Here is a 24,178-nt window from a genome sequence, read left to right on the forward strand (position 1 = left end):
GGATGAGATGGTTGGATGGCATCACCGACTCAATGGACATGAATTTGGGCAGACTCCAGGAGATAGTGGAAGACAGGGAAGCCTGGCTTGCTGCAGCCCATGGGGTTGCAAAGGGTCAGACACAGATTAGCGACTAAACAACAACAACAGTCAGAAGTTTATGAGTAAGGTAAGCAGAAATTTATGTAGGTCGTTTTTTTTTTAAATCACTGTTCCAAAGCCATAAATTTTAAAAGGTATATTTTTCCCCCTTTAAAGCTCATATTCTGAAAAAAAAAACCTAAACTCTCATAATATCTAAGAGGAAAATTATATTTACCTATTAGAGAAAGAAGCTGAATTATTGCCTATGTTCTTTCGAAGGCTTTTTTTTTTTTTTAACCTATCCAGTCAGGAGATGCCAATTAGAGTATATTATGATGTTGCTTTTCTTTCCTGATGGTAAGAATATTCGCTTCTACAGAGGTGTCTAAAAATAGAAACTTGACTTAGTGGATATCAAATAACTTTTTCTGGCTACTCCAAAACTGGGTTACTGCTCTGTTTATAATCCCACAAATTAAAGACATGCAATTATCCAACAAAAACGGTGGGAATATTACACCATTTTTTAAAAGACTGACAACCACATAGCCCATGCCCAGCCAGCTCTAGCCAAAAACCACAGTGTGGATCCACAAATAAAGCTGTCAACCTGTGCATTTCAAAGGCACCTTTCTGTAGAGAGCTCAGCTTGCTTTGGGCAGAAGTGAAAAAGTCTTGATGAATAGAAAAGAGCCTCCCCAGTTGTTGAGCTGGTGGGCCGGCAGCAGAATTCATCCACACCTGAGTACTATGGCTAGATGAAACTCTCCTGTGGAGGTTGAGAGCTGGAGGTCTGAGTTTAAATCCCAGCTCAGCAGCTCATTCTCTTTGTGTGTCCTTATACAAGCTCCCCAATATCTCTTTTTGTGATTTTCCTCATCTGTAACAAAGAAGGTGGTAAGAACAGTAGACTTGGGCTTCCCTGGTGGCTCAGCGGTAAAGAATCCACCAGTCAAAGCAGGAGACATGAGTTCAATCCCTGGTCTGGGAAGATTCCCACATGCCTAGGAGCAACTAAACCCTTGCACCACAATTACTGTACCGGTGCTCTAGAGTTTGGGAGCCACAACTACGGAATCCTGAACACCCTAAAACTTGTGTTCCACAACATGAGAAGGCACTGGATTGAGAAGTCCACGAACCACTAGATAGTAGACCCCACTCGCCGCAACTAGAGAAAAAGCCCACATGCAGTGACGAAGACCCAGCGCAGCCAAAAAATAAATAAAATTAATCAATTAAATCTTAAAAAAGAACAGTAGCCTCCTCCTCAAATAATTCTTATGAAGACCTAATGAGTTAATATTTATCAAATGCTTAGAAGAGTGTCTGGCTCAACAGGCAGACTATTTGAGCCATTTGATAAATAAGGAAAAACACAAATTTCCATTTCAGGTCACCTTTCTAGGGGAAGAGAGATGAAGGGAGAAGGGAGGATATCCCAAGGTCTCAAAAAAGTTAGGTAGGAAGGTGATCAAAGGCAGAAAGAAAAGGTATGGGAAAAAGCCTATAAGTATGTCAGACATTTCCTACTGGGGATTGTTTAAGGTCATAAACTCACTTTTCTGTGCGTAAAACCTTCCAACGTGCTGTCTTTACAATGATGAATGTGCCAATGTCTTGAGCAGTGAACAGAGTCATAGGTTCTCACCCAGCATATTGTGTTTATATCAGAGACAAGAGTGAAGGTTGCAGAGGCAGTAAAATTCTCAAGGTGCAAATATTTTAACAATGAGCAAGTGTAAAAAGTTCCTCCTGGCGAGTCAGTAACTTTTCTCACTCTAGGAAACCCTGCATGATGGCTAGAAGTTGGCCTTGGGGTTACATCCTCCACGTTGTCCTGGGGAGCTTCTGCAGTGTCCACAGTCATGACTGGTGTGACTCTGATGGTCGTGGGATCCATCCTAAAACCAGTGAAGGCTGTCATCACACAGTGGCCCTCTTCTTTCTCCACTCACCCCACGACATTTCCACAATTATGGCTGCCTTCTTGATGCTCAGGCAGTGCTTCTTGTGGTCACTGGGACACAAGGTGGGTCATAGGTGGCTAATCTTTACTGCATCCTTGTGCTGCTCTGGTCGGTGAGATCTCGGGGGCTTGGATCATGTCTTGTTCATCTTTGTATCCTCATGGATACACAGTGTCTAGCCAGACTGTTAAGTGTGATGACTTTGAAAGCTTTTTGTTGTCATTGGTGTTTGTTTTGTTTTTGGCTGCCCTGGGTCTTCATTGCTGTGCGTGGGCTTTCTCTAATTGCGGCGAGCAGGGGCTACTCTCTAATTGCGCTGTTGGGGCATCTCATTGCGGTGGCTTCTCTCATTACAGAGCACAGGCTCAGTAGTCATGGCACACCGGTTTAGACTGGGGATCGAACTTGTGTCCCGGTATTGGCAGGCAGATTCTTAACCACTGGACCACCAGGGAAGTCCTGAAAGTTTTAAGCTACCACGCTCTAAGCCCAAATAGTGAATTCCAACAATATTGATGTCACATCTTTCTATGCTAAGATAATTATCTCTTTATTTGAAGAGAGAAAATTCCTGGAAAATTCTTTTCTTTCTCCCTCTCTTATATCCTCCTAAATAGAATTCTCAACAGAGGTATGAACATCAACTTTGGGGGAGGATTCCAAATTGAATAATGCTGATTATCAAATGATACCTTTATAAGACACTTTCTGATTCAATCATCTTAATACAAACAAATCCCAGCTATAGCCTGTGCAAATTCTCTAATCCCAAGCATCATATCATTGGTCCTTAATAGGAGCCACTGTGAGGCTGTAACTGCAGCAGACATATTCCTTTACTTTCCAAACTCCATCTCAGTTTTTATGGACTTTATATTTCACTACATTCTACTACTTCCAACTTCTAAATACTTTCCACATTTTTTTCCTCTTAATTCAACCACTTAAGAATATTATATTGTCTGTGTTCAGAATTCTTTTTTGGCCAATAATTTATTAAGCCAATTAGAAAGAGCACTGTAAAAAAAATTTAAAAAAAAGAAAGAGCACTGTAAAAGGGGAATCAATGGTGAACAGTCAGCAAGAATGTATTAAGCAACGCCAGCATCGCCAACACCATGAACACGAAGTGAGGTGTAAATTCTGTTCTGAGTACTAGTCACATGTTCCTCCTTTGTTTTCATCATTCTAATGTTAACAAACAAATGTCAGTCTTGAGAATAACTGCCTTTTGCCAGTAGTTATAATGAAGGAACAGATTTATAACTGGCACCTGCCAAAAATAAAGTAGGATAAGTTCACATCAAAAAAAAAAAAAAAAAGGTTAAACAGTACTAGAGAAACAAGGGTCCCTTCTGAAGGATTCATTGGAATTCGGTGTCAAATGCCTTTCACCTACATTTTCTGTCCTGTGGTTCAGGGCAGTGTAGATGTCTCTTCAGTGGTAGGGATATGCCTAGTGTGAGAGCTGGTGACCTACCTAGAGAAAACCGGCCACCATCCACACCATGGTCCTCCCTCCCTGGAGGCCCCCAGATACATGGGAAACCAGGTCAGACACATTAAGAAAATGAAGTTCCAAAGTCCTCACACAACAAACACCATGAAAGATGGAGCACCTTACTAGAACACTGTCGATAAAGTTCCTCCCTACAGAATCCTTTTCTAAAAGAATTGTCACCCTAAAATGTCCCACCCAGTTAGAAGCACCCCAAATCGATTCACAGCACAGTTGCAGGCCCATATCATCAGCTATACTTCTCCTGTAACACACCATCAAGAGCAAACATCACTGCCTGTGTGCCACAACTGAAGCCTGAGCACCCTAGAGCCTGTGCTCCCCAACAAGAGAAGCCACCACATCTTCTCTTACCTGCTTCATCTCTCACACTGATGCAGGGACTATGGGCTTATCACGAGGAAGAGACGAAGGAAGAATTGTCTCTCGCTCCCTCCCTCCATGTACCAAACCAGGGGCTCACTGAAGTGATGTTAGCTCCGGGCATGACCCTAAGGAACTCATTCAAGAGAGAGAAGCTGCATCCATACAATTCTACCTACAGAGCAACTGCTAGGCCACATACAGGGGTCCTGGTGCGACTCCTTTGTAGGTGAGGTGGTTCAGATAGTAAAGAATCTTCCTGCAATACGGGAGACCAGGGTTCAATCCCTGGGCTGGGAAGATCCCCTAGAGAAAGAATGGCTACCCACTCCGGTAATCTCATCTGGAGAATCTCATGAACAGTGGAGCCTGGTGGGCTGTAGTGCATGGGGTGACAAAGAGTCAGACAAGACTTAGCAACTAACACCCCTTGGGGAGGTCCTGGTCCTATGTAATAAGCAACAACAGGGCAGAGAACAAGACTGATGGAAAGGGAAGAACTATTCCAGTCCATATCCTCTGAACTTCAAGAAAGAAGATGAGATGTATTGACTTCTTTAAATCAAGATATGTAGGGAAAGCCCAAAGCAATGCTATGAAATAGGTCGGATTATCTCCAGTCTCTTGTTTCCACACCCAGTGCTGTGAAATCAACAACAACTCCCATCGGTTACCCCACACTCAATCCTTCCTTTCTTCCCTTTCCCACCCCAAACAGGTAGACACCAGGCTGATCTAAGTTAAGCTACTGGGAGTTCATGGGCTTATAATAACCAGCCCATCAGAGGAGACATAATCTTGTTTCCATGGAGACTTTGTATAGTACAGTTTCTATAAGGTGTGATTGGTGAAATTTCAGACTTGTTGGCATCCTTGGGAGAAAGGTTTTGGAGGAAGGTCTCCTAGTCATACTTAATTCAGGTAGGTTATCACCCATGATTCCAAGCATGGATCTTTCATTTCAGGTCACCCTTTGAGCTCACTTGACCACTTGTTTTTCAATCTATAACTTAACTATTGAGCTCAAAGTTTTGGGGGTTTTTTTGTTTGTTTGCTTTTTTGCTTTTTTAAAAAGAGAACTTATAATTTAAACTGGAAAAGGAAATGGCAATGCACTCCAGTATTCTTGCCTGGGAAATCCCATGGACAGAGGAGCCTGGTGGGCTACAGTCCAAGAGGTTGCAAAGGAGTCAACTTAGTGACTTAAACAACAAAAATAGTTTAAACATGGCTTTTTACAAATTTCAAATTTATTACAAATTATAAATTTATTTACTTATTATTTATTTTGGCTGCGCTGGTTCTTCGTTGTGGCTCAGGCTTCTCTATTTGTGGTGCTTGAGCTCTAGAGCACGCAAAATCAGTAGTAGTAGCAACATGTGGGCTTAGTTTAGGCATGTGGGATCTAGTTCCCCCACCAGGGCTTGAACCCAGGCCCCCACAGTGGGAGCACAGAGTCTTATCCACTGGACCACCAGGGAACTCCCTGAACCCAAAATATTATGAACTATTACATTTTTGTGTTGAAACCATCTAAAGATGACAAATACCTCTATTCTTAGAAAAAAGTCCCTGCTTTGACTAACCCATGGGTGGAGAATGAGAAAATTACTATTTGCTTTTGCTTAGAAATGTGAGCCTGTTTGGGTCCTCAGGTTTTCATAAAACTGACAAATCAAAAACTGGGTTTACTGTAGGAAATAAGGTATTCTGTATATACATATTTAGAGGCAAGATGTGAGCACTGTACTAGAGTTTCAAAAGTGGTTAAAATAATGACAGCAAATTCTCAACTGCTGTGAAAATGAACATGATAGAACTTGCTGAAGGCCAGTGAACAACTGTCAGATGCCATATTATTCAAGAATGCCGCCCTGTTACAAGGACTCACTTTTACTTACTTTCAAATGGACCCATAAGAAAGAATCAAGAAAGCTAGGAAATGCCTTAAACCTCACCTCATATTACACTCTCGTGAGAAACCTAAGACCCAGAGGATCCCCCAAAGTTCATTGGTAAGTTGCTTATTTGGATGTTGGAGCAGATATTCTCATAGAAATAATGTGATAAATGATGGTTAGAACCCAAAATACCATCCTTTCCCTTATCGTTATACAATATTGTGTACTTGAACATTAATTGTTTTCTAATATTGTTCACTGCAAGTGTGTACTGTTTAAACTACATTCTTGGTTAATATGCACAATTGACTACCATTCCTAACATGTCAGAAGGAAGACACAGCCCTTAGAGATGGGCCATATGGTGGCTAGATAGAAGACACTTCCAACCCTCTCTAAAACTCCCAAGATGCAGAAACTCCTCTCTAACTGGATTGAGCAGTGAGAACATTCATGTGTTGATGTAACTAAAGTTCAGAGTCACTTTAATCCAGGAGTTCCTGCCCCGTTTCTCTGCCACGCCCCTGTATGTGTTTCTCCCATTTGGTGACTTTATCTTCAGGTCACTTCTCTCAGGTGGCAAAAGGACTTCTTACATCCAAAAGAAGAGAGAGGAAACCCAGGTCACAGGATTCCAAGCAGGAGTCCTGAAATTCATTTTAATTGGATCCTGTAAGTTATACATCCACCCTGAACCAGTGACCTTAGCTTGGGAATGGAATGGGCTAATTGGGTTAAGCTAATCAAGAATGATGCTTGAGAACATCTCCCCTCAAAGTCCACAGGTGAGAACGACGTAAACTAAGACAAAAATGTGGGTCCATTGAGTTGGGTGAAGGGGGGAAATGGATAGATAAGCAACAATATCTTCTAAACTATCTTTCCCCGTTGATCCCAGCCCCAACTGCTGCAGGAAGGTATTATGTGGCTGGTGGAGCTAAGGAAGCAAGGTTAGCAGGGCCAGGCACATGAGTGTCAGTCAGTGGGTCAGCTCAGTCGCTCAGTCGTGTCCGACTCTTTGCGACCCCATGGACTGCAGCACAACAGACCTCCCTGCCCATCACCAACTCCCAGAGCTTGCTCAAACTCATGCCCAGTGAGTCGGTGATGCTATCCAACCATCTCATCCTCTGTTGTCCCCTGCTCTTCCCGCCTTCAATCTTTCCCAGCATCAGGGTCTTTTCCAATGAGTCAGCTTTTCACATCAGGTGGCCCAAGTATTGGAGTTTCAGCTTCAGCATCAGTCCTTCCAGTGAATACTCAAGACTGATCTCCTTTAGGATGAACTGGCTGGATCTCCTTGCAGTCCAAGGAACTCTCAAGAGTCTTCTTCAACACCACAGTTCAAAAGCATCAATTCTTCGATGCTCAGCTTTCTTTATAGTCCAACTCTCACATCCATACATGACTACTGGAAGAACCGTAGCCTTGACTAGATGGACCTTTGTTGGCAAAGTGATGTCTCTGCTTTTTTCCCCACACGAGTGTGGGGAAGTGGAAATGTTCTACTCTGTTTGCTCCATCTTGGGGTACACTCTACCCCCATCCTCAAGGAGCCCTAGGCCATAAGTCCCTACTCTGTCCCAGATCCCAGCCCCTAGACCTTCACTCTACCTTAGAACTTTAGGATCTACCACCACCACTAGAAAGAAAAATACCAATGGAAAAATTATATCTTTTCCTACATCATTTAAAAATGTTTACATTTTCCATCTTCCTCTTCATTCCACTTCATTGTAGAAGGGAAACTCAAGGGCCATAGAAATTCGACTTACGCTTTGTCCCCTGACAAAGTGGCTTAGGCACCAATTGACTGATCAGTATGCTTTGGGACAAAATTGTGGTGGCTTTTTTTTTTAAGTTATTTATTTTATTTTTGGTTATTCTGGGTCTTGGCTGCTGTGCATGGGTTTTCTCTAGTTGTGGTTACGTGGGGACTGCTCTCTAGTTGTGGTACTTGGGCCTCGGGGTATCTTCTCTTGTTGTGGAGCATGGGCTCTAAAGCTCGTGGACTTAGTTGCTATGTGGCACGTGGAATCTTCCCAGACCAGGGATGGAACCCATGTGCCCTGCAGTGATAGGCAGATTCCTATCCAGTGTACCACCAGGGAAGTCCTGTGGCTTTTACAAAACATACATTTATTTATTTGGTTGTTCGGGTCTTAGTTGCAGCATGGAGGATCTTTGGTTGTGGCATTCAAACTCTTAATTGTGGCATGTGGGATCTAGTTCCCCAAGCAAGGATCAAACCCTGGCCCTCTGCATTAGGAGCATGGAGTCCTAGCCACTGGACCACTAGGGAAGTCCCTGTGATGGCTTCAAATCCACTGTTTAATGGTCTATCTGTAGTCAATCGGGTGCTAAAAATTGCAAGGTCAACATGAGACCATCTAAAGAAATGTAGAAAGTGAGATTAATACTTCTTTCCCAATTACCTCATGTTAATAAAGCTACATATGCCCAACTCTGCAGAGCATCCTCTTTTTGACTAATGCTGGGGACAGTGTTTATTCCTGAGCCATGAAGCTGTAAAATATAACAAATAGACTTCTGATTGGAAAAATAGTCTGGGACTGGATTTGCAACAATCAATGAAAACACAGGAGTGAAACAGAGAAAGGGTCAGATACTCGGGCTTCTCAGAGAAATTGTCCCACATAAAGACTGATTTCAATCTCACTCCACTGTACTCCAAAAATCCCACTTTCTAAAATGGTGGTTTCCCACTGCAGGACTGGCTCAGAGCCCAGGCTCCGTGTCTCTAGAGCTTTCCACCGAGTTCCAAGTAATGCAGTCTTCGCTTGACTGGAAGCGGAAGGCTGGAAATAAATTGTCCTATTAAGTGTTCAATGGAAAAGAGTCTGTTCTATTGCAATAATAATAATTTAGCTGTTTGCTATGACTCACTGTCACATGAAATGCTGACTTCATAAAGAGATGTGCAGCTGCCGTATTTAGAAACTGACTTACCTGCCGTAGATGCTGAGCAATGTTGACACCTGTTCTATGTCTTGGGGGTGTAGTATGCAGTTGTCGAAAAGACAAGAACCAGGAATTTTCTTTCTGATCACGGCAAATAACTCCTGAAAGTTTTGGCTTTTATTATATATTATTTTTGAAAATGAAGTTTTTGTTTCTGAGTAAAACACATATATTCTGCGGAGTAGAAGTGAATTCCCCCCAACTCCCCATCCCCCAGCATGGAAGATCTTACTTCTCCGACTAGGGACTGAACCCATTCCCCCAGTACTGGAAGCTGGAGTTATATCCACTGGACCAGGGAAGTCACTAGAAGTGAATGTTTTTTTAAAAATATTCCTTTTCCTTTTGACTAATTTCTCTCTCAAATAGTTTCTGCTTTTAACTAGCATGATTTTATCTTCTGTAAAGAAAATTGCTTTTAATTTGGGGCCATGAATACAGGGACAAAGATCAGTATAACAATATTAGTTGTTTTGCATTATTATCGCTCAGTTTGGGGTGTCATTGCCCCTTCACTTTATTACACAAGCTGTTTTTTTTTTTTTAAAGGGTGAACTCTCTCTCCTCAATTTAGATTGAGGTTTCCAGGAATGTTTTCCAAATTATCCCACTCCCCTGTGACTTTCCCTACCCTTCGAGGGGCCCATAGTTAAGCCTGGAGGAAAAGGTTAGTTCACAGCACACTAGAGGCTGTTTAAATGGAAAGGAGCTGTTTCGAAACCCTCATTTCTCAACTGTCAGCATTTAAAATATATGGGGCAGTCACAAATGGACTTAAATGGATATAGTCTTTTGGAAAGTAACGTGATAATCAGCTTTAATAGCCAGGGAGTTTATTGTGCAACATTACAACACCTACTCCAGTGGTGGCAAACTTTAAAGAATTTATATGACCCACAACAAGGAAATGTTAAACGTCGCACATGCATACAATGGACCATTCTATTGCCATTAAAAACAGGTTTTTAAGGAATATTTAGTCAATGGGCAAATGTTCACCTTTATGGCATAATCATCTCTGTGGCTGGTGAGATAGGAAGGGCTTGGTTTTCTCTGTGTGTGTGCTTGAGTTTCTCTGTTTCACATATGTCTAGAATGAGCGTGCATTGTTTTCGAAATAAGAAAAAATAAATTCCAGGAATTCAGGAAGGTTGAGTTTGGACCCTCACCCTGAGCGTGAAGTCTGGCTGTCAGTGGGTCAGTGGATCAGGCAGCAATATTTATCCAGCACCTACTTTGTGCCAGGAGCAGGGACGAACACTGGGAACACAAAAGGACAAAAAGAAAACAAAACAATGCCAATCAGCAGGGGTGGCTGGGCTGAGGCACTTAGAGTTCATGGGTCTTTTTTTTTTTTTTTTTTAGATTTTTTAAATTTATTCTTTAAATTTACATAATCTTTAAAATTGATTTGTATCTCTTTTTTTGGCCTCTCCATACAATATGTGGGAACTTAGTTCCCTGACCAGGGACTGAACCCATGCCCACTGCATTGGAAGTGTGAAGTCTTAACCACTGGACCGCCAGGGAAGTCCTCACAAGTCTTAATTGTGTGAACAAAAGTGGATGCTGGGTGTCCTGTTAGTCAGTTCTAATTGCTGGTACCCTAAGGAAAAGAAGCTGGTGTAATAGCAGCTATATTATCCAATCAACAGAAAGTCCACTTTATCAAAAATTTCTTTCTCCAATATGCTATTTTTAGGAGAAAAAGATAAATGGTTAAGGAAGCAAGGTACTGTAGAAGGTGATTAGCTCATCTCCCACTGTTCAACGAGAATCGCTTTTCATACTAATGTAAGATAGTGTCTGATTTTCTTCCATCCAAATCTCATTCTCTTTTTATTTATAGCAACTTGATTAATCCTGCACATCTAAGGAATGGCCTAAAATGTCTATTCAATTTTAAAGAAAACTTTTCCTTCATCTTTGTATTTGGATTCTTTGAAGAGTGGGGGGTCCTGCTACATACAGAAAAGTTTAGTTAACTAGAACCTCTCAACCATTCTGGATAAATAGAATTCTGTATTTAGAATGCCAGGTCACCTTGAAGAATTCAGCTTGAGATAAAAATAACTTTTATAAATTATATCTGCAAGAAACTTCTGTTTAAATAACTACTATTGTTGTTGCTTGTGAAGAGAAGACTGGATTATTATGGGTGAAAATATACATAATAATTAGCCAAAAGAGTGACTTCCCAGGTATTCCAGTGGCTAAGACCCTGATCCCAATGCAGGGGGCCCCTGGTTCTAATCAGCAAACTATTCATAGATCCAGCATGCGGCAAGAAGATCGAGAGTACTGCTTAAGACCCAACACAGCCAAATAAATCAATAAATATTTAATACATTTAAGAAAACACCTGTGGGTTTCACTTTTCTCATCTGTAGAGTGGAAGTGGCAATGGCTACTTTCTGATTACTTTACAGTGATGACTTAAGGATAAATCATATATTAATAAGTGCCCATAATTCCTTGACAGAACAAACTATAATTGGCTGAAACTCACAAAAGTGGTAGTCAATGCAGGTATGAAGATGCCTCACCAACTCCAAGCCTTTGTCTGTGCAACCCACCTTTAATGATCTGCCTGTGTTTGGATTACAGAGTGAGCAGAGGATAAACATTCTCTTGCCTTTCTTTTTTTTTTTTTTAAGGATAATCTAGGGCTGTATAGGTAAGGAAAATCTATAAAAACTGTCTGAGGTAAGTCACAACCAACATTCATAGTAAGAATAATGAACACAGAAAATCACCATCTGGAAAACACCACAATCATTGCTTAAGGGATGAATCATCACTGAAAGCTAAAATTAGTCAGTGAAAGTATGATAAGAAACAAGATTTCTATTTAATACATAGTCTCAAAGTAGAGCCCTACAATACTTATTAAGGAAAAAGCAGTAACTTGACAGCGGAGGAACCTAACAGATACCACCTTAACCAGATTGATTAAATTTATCATCTCTTATAATGAGATGGATCAACATAACATGCCTCCACACACAGATGCTCTGAGAAGGGCCCAACCTCATTCTGGTGGTACAAAAACTTCATGAGGAAATACAAAATGACCCAAGTTGAGGGTCCCTCTATTAAATACTTGGTCAGTACTTTTCAAACATGTCAAAAGTTGTGAAAAACAAAGGACTGAGAAAGTGTTCTAGATTAAAGGAGACAAGGAAATGCAGGCAGCTACTGCAACCTCTGATTCCTCATTGGATCTGGGGTCAGAAATCAATGGTGATATTTGAATCAGGTCTGGAGTTTGATAAGAGTGATGCCTCAGGGATTTCCCTGGTGGCCCAGTGGCAAAGACGCCATGCTCTCAGTTCAGGAGTCCTGGGTTTGATCCCTGGTCAGGGAACTAGTTCCTACATGCTGCAGTTAAGACCCGGCAGAGCCAAATAAATAAATAAATGTTTAAAAAAAAAAAAAAAAGAGTGATGCCTCAGAAATAATGTCTCAATTTTGATCATAATGATATGTAAAATGTTAACTTTGGGTGAATCTGGCTGAAAGGTATATAGGAATTCTTGTTTCTAATTATGCATTTTTTCTTTCTTTCTTTTTTTTTTTTTTGGTACATCTGAGGGGGGAAAAAAAAAAAACCTGTTCAAGTTAGGCAAGTAGATTTTTGTTGTTGTTCAGTCACCAAGTCATGTTCAACTCTTTGCGACCTCATGGACTGCAGCATGCCAGGCTTCCTTGTCCCAGATAGAAATTTCTTAAAATCATTTTTGTGAAAGTGATACTCAGAGGAAATAAGCAGAAATATGACTTGATGTACCATGTCAGGATGTCTCAAAAGGCCCCTCTTCAGAATTTGAGACAGAAGTTTTGAGAAGTGGTTTTCTCTTCCTTTTGCCAAACATAAAATCATGGAATCTCAGTACTGGAGGGAAACTTGGGGGGAGAATATTGATAAGGAGGAAACTAGCCACAACTTTAATATCCAGCAATAGGGAAATCATTCATTATGCTTCCCACACACTCCCTGTACTTACATAGCCAGTAAAGGTTGTTCTCATGAGAAATCATACAGCAAAATGGGAACATGTCTGCACTATAATTTTATTCCTTTAAAAATCAGGATGCAAATTACATATATACACTTTCTAAATCCAAGTACCTAAACTATACATCCATGAAGAAAGGCAAAAGAAATACTTGGTAAATTTGGATAAGATGATGGGATTGTGGGGACATTTTTTCTTTCCCTATTTTCCAAATTTCTTATGATATTTTAAATGTCAAAATATTTTTAGAAAGAAAAAAATGAAAGATCTCCTAACTTTGAGCCAAAATTTATTCTCTACAACAAACTCTAAACCTTCTTTCACATGACTGCCTTGCCCACAGTCCCTCAGCTGTAGGTACGGGAGACTTTCATATACACTCCAACCTGACCCAGACACTGGGCCACTCCCCAAGGAGGCAACTTACAAAGAATTTCCTAGGCTCTTCCTGACCTGAATTTGATGTCGGCTCTTTTGAGTTTGGGAGATGAGGCCTGGGAAAGCCCATGAGTGTAGCTTTAACTTCCCTGATTACGCCCCCAAATTCACTGGCTTTGTCTCAGTTCCCCTTTCACTTTCATCCATCCATGAGGCTGAAGTTTCACTCCCTCACTTGGTTGGTCCTTGCTGGTCCCCTGCCCCCATCCTCTGGGAGCCGAGCCCTGTTCCAGTGTATTGGTTCGCTAGCCCTGCTGTAACAAAGCACTACAGGCTGAGTGACTTAAACCACAGAAATCCATTGTCTCACAGCTCTGGAGGACAGAGGTCCAGATCAAGGTGTCTGCAGGGCTGGTTCTTCCTGAGGGCCGAGAGGGAGAGCTCTGGTCCAGACCTCTCTCCTTGGCACCAAATGTCCACCTTTTCGTTTTGTCCTTCACATTGCCTTCCCTCTACATGTTTCTCTGTGTCCAAATTCCCCTCTCCTTAAAAAGGCACAGAAGAGTCAAACTGAGCAACTAGTCACAACACAGTCATTGGATTAGGGCCCACCCTAATCCAGGATGACCTCCATGAAACTTGATTACATCAGCAAAGACCTTATTTCCAAATAAGGTCACATCCTGAGGTTCTGAGGAGTAGTAGGCTTTTCTACATATGAACTTGAAGAAGGGTGGGGGCAGGACAGGATTTAACCCATAACATCCTGAGGCACTGGTGGACAGTGACTCCAAATGAGATGAGAAGACCTGAGAGTATCAACAAGCCTCTGGCCTGACACTTTCTAGAGCTCTCAGATAGTGATTTTTTTTTTCTCTGTTAACCACACAGCTGAGAGGCTTGTGGGATCTTAGTTTCCCCCCCAGGGGCCAAACCTGCACCCTTGGCAGTGAAAGCGCAGAGTCCTAACCACTGGACCACCAGAGAATTCCCCACTGATAATGGATTTTTTATCAGACTCCTTTTTAACAGACTTGTGCTGCTTGGCTACAGGGAGTTATTCTGCCTGCTGGAGGGTTATCCCCATTGGATGAGTGACAAGTGTATCTGCCCATCATAAAGAATCTGCTTGCCTGGTCACATGAATTTCAGCATCATATTTATCAATGAAAAAAAAAAGGAATTACTGTTTGATATTCTATAGTCTCAACTGTACATTTTTTAAATCTTTATGAAAATATTTTAATTTTTTTCACCCACATAGACAAAGAAATTCTTTTCTCTTGATGGAGACAATTAGAATTTCAAGAGAACATTTTTTTAAAAGTCTTTTTAAGGAATGACATGTGCCTATTTCAAACATAGAAATGGGCATAGAAAAGTTGTGTTCGCAAAATCAGGGTGAGATTTTCCATTAAAGTTTTTGAAAGGATTTTATCAGAATATTTAATTCAGATTTGATATTTAATATTTTCCCACTCATCTTCTAGGCAAATGGTGTGTAGTAACTGCTTTTATGTTCTGATCCTCTCCTCCTAAATATTCATCATTATGCTCTTCCAGTTAGTTCCTCTGCAACATCCAGGTAAATATACCCTAATAAATAAGCTTCTCTGCCTCATAAATATGGGCATAGGTTTCATTTCATCACTGTATGTCAGTCTTTTTTTTTAAAAAAATAGTACTAGTTCTTTATTCTACCAAAATTGGATCTCATATTATGTACATCTATATGTAACTTACTTTGTTTACTGAATATGTTTTCGCATTTTTCTGTGTAAATGTACAAGAAGTTGCCTCATCTTTTTTTTTTCTAACTTTTTTAAAATTTATTTTTTTATGGAAGTATGCTTGACTTACAATGTTGTGTTAATTTCAGCTATATCCCGAAGTGTGTCTATAGGCCCCAAGCCCTGTCTACAAGGTTTCTATGAGGTCATCTTGTCTCTGCCTGGTGTTAAAATCTCAAGTTTCCTTTGCTTGTTACCTGTGCCCTATGTGTTTGTACTTAGACATCTGAGGCCTTAAGTATTGTTTCTGGCTTCCTTCCCAACTGGTTTCTCACATGAATCACCAGGCACCTCTCACTCCCTTCTTTCTATATTGTACCTATTACTCTTCAGAGTAACTAGATTCGAAGGTTTACCTGGCTGCTTTCCTCCCTTCCCTCACTTATTCTCTTTTCAAGCTCCATGGATAAATTACTATTTATCTGGTACACTCCTGGGTTAATTATTATTCCCAATCATGGGAGATGTCCTCCATCTCAAATCAAAAGTGCACCACTTCCATCACCTAACTACCCAGTACTAAGATCCATAAATCCAAATACAGTAAAATGAAACCATCTTCAGGGCCTGCCACTCAAGTCTCCGACCTTCAAACTCACAAATGTCACTGTGTGCTCAGTTGATCAGTCATGTCTGACTCTTTACGACCCCATGGACTGTATTGGCCATCTCCTGGATTGGCAGGTGGGTTTTTTACCACTGAACCGCCAGGGAAGTCCACTAATCAACCAATCGGGCTACCAACTCCTAGCCTTTGTAGTCTCTTTTTTTTTTTTTTTTTTCATTTATTTTTATTAGTTGGAGGCTAATTACTTTACAACATTGCAGTAGGTTTTGTCATACACTGACTTGAATCAGCCATGGAGTTACATGTATTCCCCATCCCGATCCCCCCTCCCATCTCCCTCTCCACCCGATTCCTCTGGGTCTTCCCAGTGCACCAGGCCCGAGCACTTGTCTCATGCATCCCTCCTGGGCTGGTGATCTGTTTCACCATAGATAATATACATGCTGTTCTCTTGAAACATCCCACCCTCACCTTCTCCCACAGAGTTCAAAAGTCTGTTCTGTACATCTGTGTCTCTTTTTCTGTTTTGCATATAGGGTTATCATTACCATCTTTCTAAATTCCATATATATGTGTTAGTATGCTGTAATGTTCTTTATCTTTCTGGCTTACTTCACTCTGTATAATGGGCTCCAGTTTCATCCATCTCATTAGAACTGATTCAAATGAATTCCTTTTAATGGCTGAGTAATATTCCATGGTGTATATGTACCACAGCTTCCTTATCCATTCGTCTGCTGATGGGCATCTAGGTTGCTTCCATGTCCTGGCTATTATAAACAGTGCTGCGATGAACATTGGGGTACATGTGTCTCTTTCAGATCTGGTTTCCTCAGTGTGTATGCCCAGAAGTGGGATTGCTGGGTCATATGGCAGTTCTATTTCCAGTTTTTTAAGAAATCTCCACACTGTTCTCCATAGTGGCTGTACTAGTTTGCATTCCCACCAACAGTGTAAGAGGGTTCCCTTTTCTCCACACCCTCTGCAGCATTTATTGCTTGTAGACTTTTGGATAGCAGCCATCCTGACTGGCGTGTAATGGTACCTCATTGTGGTTTTGATTCGCATTTCTCTGATAATGAGTGATGTTGAGCATCTTTTCATGTGTTTGTTAGCCATCTGTATGTCTTCTTTGGAGAAATTGTAGTCTCTTTAAAATGCTTCCTTTCTTTGCTGGTGAAGTCATTCATTCCCACAGGAGGCAGAGTGATCATTTTTCAGAGTCCTAGGTATTACCTTCAAGCAACCAATCTCCTCCACTCACTTCAGCCAATCCATTGTCCTGTTAATTCTTCCTCATAAATGCTTCTTGGGTCTGTGATATTTCTATCTCTACTGTATTGCCTTAATTGAAGCCCTCATTGTATCCTGTTTCGTACATTGCCCTGCTCTCTTTTGGGGCTTCCCAGGTGGCAGCAGTGATAAAGAATCCACCTGCCAATGCAGGAGACACAGGAGTCAATCCCTGGGTCAGGAAGATCCCCTGGAGAAGGAAATGGCAACCCACTCCAGTATTCTTGCCTGGAGAATTCCATGGACAGAGGAGCCTGACAGGCCATAGTCCATGGGGTCTCATAGAGGCAGACACGGCTGAGCACGCATGCAGCACAATGCTCTCTGCTCTCTCTTACGGTGTAGTCTCCACCCTGCCATCAGTTATTGCTCGAGGCTTCTCAAAAACTGTTAGTAGCTCACATTACTAACCAGTGAAATTCATCACCTTTGATAATATGGCCCCAACCCTCTGTTCTGGCCTCAATATACATTTGGTGCCAATAATCTTGTGCAAAGTGAGCAATCTTCAATTCACAGAATGTATCATATGCTTCCATGCTTTGGGGCCTTCCCTCTTGTTCCTTAATGATTATTCCATCTTTCCTCAAAGCTCATGTAAGGAAGCTACTCTGAGTCTCCTCCTTCCCCACACCTTGCCAGAGCTAATCTCGTCTTCCTCTAGTTCCTCTTTTAGCGCCCCCACTGTATTTTTGTTGTCTGGCAGACACGGATTGCATCATAATCTTTTCTCCATCTCTCCCCAGCACTTGACTCAGAGCCTGGCATGTAACAATTGCTTGAATTGTTAAATTTCCAAGAATTTGTGAGCTAGTTGCCTTGACTTTGGTTGCTTAAATTAGCCATGAAAGTGAAAATGTTAGTTGCTCACTCATGTCCCACTCTGTGACTCCACAGACTGTAGCTGGCCGGGCTCCTCTGTCCATGGAATTCTCCAGGCAAGACTACTGGAGTGGACTGCCATTTCCTCCTCCAGAGGATCTTCCCAACCCAGGGATCGAACCCAGATTTTCCGCATTGCAGACAGATTCTTTACCATTTGAGCCACTTGGGAAGCCTTAGTGGAAGTATTTACACCATGGAAAACACTGCGATAAAACAACACTACAGTATAACCTTTTATTTTTTGGAGAAAGTTGCTTCTTAAATGTTTTTTTAGAAATCACAGTAGAGTTGCTTCACAATGTTACGTTAGTTTCTGCTGCACAAGGAAGTGAATCAGCCATATGCAAACGTATCATCTCCTCCCTCCTCCTTGGACCTCCCTCCCACCCCACCCTCAATCCCACGACCCTAGATCATCACGGAGCAACAAGCTGAGCTCCCTGCACCATGTGGCAGGTTTCCACCAGCCATCTATCTTAGACATGGTAGTGTATATACGTCATTCCCAATCTCCCAATTCATCCTCATCCTCCATGTCCACACGTCAATTCTCTGGGTCTGCGTCTCTTTTCCTGTCCTTCAAACAGGTTCATCTGTACCATTTTCTACATCCCACATATATGTGTTAATACAGCACACCCCTGATTATACAAGTAATACTAGTCATTTTTTTATTGGACACAATCAGAATCAACTGTCCTCTTTAGTACCTCCCATACTCAATCCAATAAACAGTTTGGTGTGTTTCTTCCAGACCTTTTTCATACATTTATGTATTGTGACATTTGCTGAGTTTAAATGTACTGGCTTATTGCCTCTCAGCTGGGAAGCTTTCTCAGACTGCTCCTGCTGCCACTATTATGTCTTTCCTCTGATCTCCTTCTACACCCACTACATCTTTTCTAACTTCTGTGTGCCTTGTTTTTTCTTAAGATTTCAAGCTGTTTGGAGAAAGGTATCCTTAAATGCCTGTATTTTCTACTCAACGGGCAACCTTCATTAAAATGAGTACGTTCTAAGGATCCAATGTACAGCATGCTGACCACAGTTAACAATACGCTATTGTACACTTGAAAGTGGCTAAGAGAGCAGATCTTAAGTGTTCTCACCACAAAAAAAAAAAAGGCAGTTATATGAGATGATGGTATTAACTAATCTTATTGCAGTAATCATTTTGCAATGTGTATGTTCCTCACATTGAACACCTTAAACTTATACACTGTTAGGCATCAAATTATATCTCAATAAAGCTGGGGGGGAATTAAAATGAAATAAAAAGAACCGACCCTCCAAAATGTCACTCGTTTAATTCTTTGATCCAAAACCGGCTAGGAATCATCCAGTGCCGTCTGAATATAGCATTAGATAGACAGAATCCAAGCAATAAGCCCTTTCAAGGTGTTTTCTTTATTTTTTCTCTCTTTCTTCCTTTGGCTACCTCGAGTCTTAGTTGCATCATGCAGAATCTATCACAGTGATGCACAGATTCTCGAGTTGCTTCGTGTGGGCTCAGTAGTTGCATGCAGGCTTAGCTGCTCCACAGCATGTGGGATCTCAGTTCCCCAACCAGGGATCGAACTCAAGTCCCCTGCATTGCAAGCTGGATTCTTAACCGCTGGACTGCCAGGTAAGTTCCTCTTTAATTTTTTATATAAAGGGCAAACTGTTTCCTCCGGGTACTGCAGTGCCTCAGTCATGAAGTAAAAGACAAGAGAACGGTACCATGTTTTGATCTGTTATCATGTCCTCAGTTAGGCAAGGCTTCCATCTCTTCCCAGGTCACCCTGTGGACCGGGAGCCACACAGAGTAAGAACGAACCTTCCGGCTCTCAGCAGAGATTCTCATGGTAAGTAGACCCTCCCTGTGGGTGTGGAGCTGCCATCTGCCCAGTAAATCTACCCCTCTGTGCCCAGGAAAACACTGTGATGCAGCCTGAGGGCTGAAGTGGGATCCCAGTTGGATGGCAGACCTCAATTTCAGATGCAGAGAAGAGGTCTTTTTGTCTTACACTTGCTCTTGCCCCATGAGCCATGAGGACCTTGAGCTCAGGCAGCAGAACTCACTCATATTTGTTTATCCAAAGGCTACCAGAGCACCAAGCATACTGTTGGATGATCAATAAGCGTCAACAGAATGAATTATGAGTCTGTGTGAAGGATATCACAATGTCCCTTGTACTGTTCTTTCAACTTCTATGTAGGCTTGAAAGTTTTCAAGCAAAAAAGTTGAGGAAAAAAATATCCTCCCAACCCAAGGATCAAACCCTGGTCTCCAGCACTGCAGACAGATTCTTTACCATCTGAGCCACCAGGGAAACCTGAATTGAATGGTGGGAGGGTCACTAAATTTTTGAGTGACGGTGCCTAGGATGTTTAGTTCAATAAATTTAGTTCTTCCTAAAGAGCAGCCATCCTTACAGGATCTAAAAGCCTCTGAAATGTTTAAAGGTGATTCTGTCTGGCGTGAGTGTGCCCTGGAGGGGGTGGGAGAGGGAGGGGCAGGAGCTGCCAGGCAGGGGCATGATTATGGAGTAAAATATCACAGCTTCCGCCAGGGGAGGGGGTCCCTCCCCAGTCTGGGGTCTGTCCAAGGAAGGCTTGAATAAGGACATTGTAAGTGGAGTGAAAATCTGAGATGTGGAACTCCACCCACTCCATCCCAAGGAGCAACCGCTCTACACTCTGCCGCAGGTACAAGACCTGCCCCTGGGAAGTGGCCACCTTACCTGGCTCCACGGGTCTCCACCTCAGGGCTCACCTTCTCAAGTTCAGAGCCCTCTGCTAGCAGGCTACACCTGCTAATCTCAGTAAGTCAAGATCACCTACAGCTTTGATTTGGCCGTCTCTCTACCAACCTAAATCTTCATTTCAGATTCCAGGAGCGCTTGAATTGTTTGCCTCTTGAGAAACTAAACATTCACCATTTATCTTTGCTCACATTTTAGAAATCTCCAGCTCCAGGACTCAACCTCCTCTTCTCTTTTTCTTGACATCCAATGGTGATGTTGTCCGGGTGACCTGGTCTTCAGCACATGCCCAAGCCCTCCCTAATGTAATTCCCTCCTCCAAATTGTAAGCTGTGGTTGGTTAATATCAGTAGTAACCACAGAAGAACACATGAGAAGTCAAGACACTTTTCATTGAGAACTATTAGTGATATGATTAGTCATCATCTGTTGAACTCTAATGGGGCTTCCCTGGTGGCTGAGTGATAAAGAATTCACCTGCCAGTGCTGGAGACACAGGTTCAATCTCTGGTGCAGGAAGATCCCACATGCCTAGAAGGAACTGAGCCCGTGTGCCACACTATTGAGCCTGTGCTCTAAAACCCTGGGAACCACAACTAAGGAGTCCCCACGCCACAACTACTGAAGTCCGTGCACTCTAGAGTCTGTGCTCTGCGACAAGAGAAGCCACTGAAGTGAAAAGCCCAGGCACCATAACCAGAGAGTAGCCCCTGCTTGCTGCAATTACAGAAAAGCCTGTGTAGCAATGAAGACCCAGCACAGACAAAAATAAATTAATTAATTAATTAAAAAAAAAAAAGAATCCACCTGCAATGCAAGAGACATGGGTTCAATCCCTGAGTCAGGAAGACCCCCTGGAAAAGGAAATGGCAATCCCCTCCAATATTCTTGCCTGGGAAATCCCATGGACAGAGGAGCCTGGTGAGCTGCAGTCCATGAAGTCGAGAAGAGTCACATATGACTAAGCGCGTGTGTGCACACACACACAGACACACACACACACATGCACACATTGAACTCTAAAACCTCACATCTGCTAAACACTAATAATAACAGTGTTAGATATGTATTGAGCATTTACTATGTGCCAAGGATTGTGGTTAGTGTTACCTTAATTTTCTCATTGAATTCTAACATAGGTTCTTTCCAGTGAGTGTTATTTCTATCCTACACATAAGAAAACTGAGACATACAGAAGTCAATGAGTGGTAGAACCACAATTGGAAGCTGGTCACTGTTTCTAAAATCTGTGCTCTTCATGAGTTATGCTAAAGTGTCTTTCCCTAAGTAACTTATTTTGAAGTGAAATGAGTAACTTTAGTTTTAAAAGTGTTGCGGGAATTCTCTGGCAGCCCAGTGGTTAGGACTTGGCCCTTTTTCACTTTCACTGCCTTGGCCTGGGTTTAATCCCTGGTCGGGGAACTAAGATCCCCCATCAAAATAGTATGGTACTTGCATAAAACAAATGGAACAGAATTATGAGCCCAGAAACAAACCCAAGTGTACACAGTTAACTAACATTTGACAAAGGAGTCAAGAATATTCAATGGAGAAAAGGCAGTTTTTTTTTCAATACATGGTGCTGAGATAATTGGATAGTCACATGAAAAATAATAAAACTGAACCCAAATCTTACATCACTCATAAAAGTTAACTTAAAATAGATTAAAGCCTTAAATGTAAGACTTTAAATCATGAAATTCTTAGAAGAAAACCAAGGAATAAAGCTTCTTTACATGGGGGTTGGTAATCAGTTTTTAATAAGACAGCTAAAGCACAATTAGCAAAACAAACAACAAACAAGTGGTCCTCCATCAAACTAAAAAGCTACTGCACAGAAAAAAGAAATTATCAACAAAGTGAAAAGAAAACCTGTGGAATGGGAAAAAAAAAACCAACATGTGAACCATATATATATTGAGAAGCTAACATCCAAAATCTCATACAACTCAGTAGCAAAAAAGAGAAAAATAACCCAGTTTAAAAATTGGACAAAGGACCTAAATAGACATTTCTCCAAAGAAGGTATACAAAAGGCCACTAGGTACATGAGAAGATGCTCAACATCACTAGTCATTAGGAAAATGCAAGTTAAACCACAAGGAGAGGTTAAATCACCTCTTACCTGTTAGAATGGCCATCGTCAAAAGGATAAAAATAATAAATCTTCCTGTGAATGCAGAGAAAAGCGAATCCTTGTGCACTGTTGTGAAACTATAAACTGGTGTAGTCACTATGGAAAAGAATGTGGAGGACCCTCAAAAAATTAAAAATAGGCCAACCATATCATCCAGCAATTCCACATCTGGGAATATACCCAGAGGAAACAAAAATATCAACTTAAAAATATATCTGTATCCCCATGTTCTTTGTAGCATTATTTACAGTAGTCAAGATGTGGAAGCAACCTCTGTGCCCATCAATGGATGAATGGATAAAGAAGTTGAATACATAATAGGAGATCCAGTCATTTACAAAGAACTGTGCCAATTGACACTCTCAGGAGACTTATATGAGAGTCCTGCATCCTCGGCAACACTTCATATTATCAGTCCCTTTAACAGTCGTCATTCTTTTAGGTGTGTAGCAGTATGTTACTATGATTTTAATTTGTATAACCCTTATGATTAAAATGAGGTTGGGTACTTTTTTACATGTTCACTGGCCATTTAATATCTTTTTTAAAACATGGACCCATTCAAGTCTTTTGCCCATTTTTTTGATTGTCTTTTTCTTATTAATTCCTAGGAACTTTTTAATATTCTAGATATGAGTCCTTTCTCAGACATTTCCATTGCAAATATCTTTTGCCAAGTATGTTTCTGCTTTACCTTCTCACTCTCTATGCAGTTTGCCTATGTTGAATTTTTAAAATATCATTATGTGAAAAAAAAAAAAACTGCACAAATAACCTCAAAATATCACTTTAGATCTTTTGATTGGTGGAAATATATGTGACATTTTCCTTCTTATTTTCACTTCTTAATATTTTCCTAAACTTTTATTTCTCATTATAAATAATAAAATTTCTATTTTAAAACTAATTATATGAGACTCTAACAATGAAACCATGAAATGCTAATGACAATGTAGAAAGAAAAAAAAAGACAAGAAACAAATTTTATTTCATCATTTGAAGTGAAGAAGGAGTTTCTATTCTTATTATTAGAAAACAAAAGCTTAAATAGATGATTCTTAAAGTTCCCGTGGATAACACTATGGATTGAAGAGAGCATCCCCAAAGTGATACTTGTCTAAGGATTGTGTGTGCCTTGGCTTTCCTTGGCTCATCACTCGCCTGCCATGACATCCAGCTGCTTCAGAAAGCCCAGGAGTCACTGTTTCCTTTGTGGGACCAGAAGGACTAAAGCAAGTGGCAGATAGAGGGGCAGGCTAGTCGGTGGGAGCCCTCTTGGTCAAACTTGAAACATCCAGTCAGGACAATATATGAACTTGTTACTTATCTTGACATTTTGGAGCTTTTGGTTGAACATAAGACCTTGAGTTTAAAAGAATTTTAAATGCAATGTCTACTTAAAATTTTCTTTCCTGAAATGAATTAGAAGATCCAATTTTTGAGGAGGAAACCAGTGGAAATAAGAACTATTTGGATGTGTGGTGACATACTGTTCCATTAGAAATGGTTTTTTTAATCATGCAAATCTCACCCATTTGTGCT

At 41.2% G+C, this 24,178-nt stretch overlaps 2 long non-coding RNA genes across 2 annotated transcripts; both read left to right on the plus strand.

Moving 5' to 3' along the window:
- Positions 1–28: 28 nt before the first annotated feature.
- On the plus strand, positions 29–17,814 carry LOC122684871. Its single transcript, XR_006338181.1, has 3 exons — positions 29–169; positions 1,870–2,116; positions 17,765–17,814. It is a non-coding gene; the product is annotated as an uncharacterized LOC122684871 (long non-coding RNA).
- A 30-nt stretch (positions 17,815–17,844) lies between these two features.
- On the plus strand, positions 17,845–21,296 carry LOC122684870. The gene is made up of 3 exons (XR_006338180.1): positions 17,845–19,379; positions 19,531–19,599; positions 20,698–21,296. It is a non-coding gene; the product is annotated as an uncharacterized LOC122684870 (long non-coding RNA).
- The last annotated feature ends 2,882 nt before the right edge of the window (positions 21,297–24,178 follow it).

The sequence above is a fragment of the Cervus elaphus genome, chromosome 27 (assembly GCF_910594005.1).
Source record: "Cervus elaphus chromosome 27, mCerEla1.1, whole genome shotgun sequence".
Taxonomy (NCBI): Eukaryota; Metazoa; Chordata; class Mammalia; order Artiodactyla; family Cervidae; genus Cervus; species Cervus elaphus.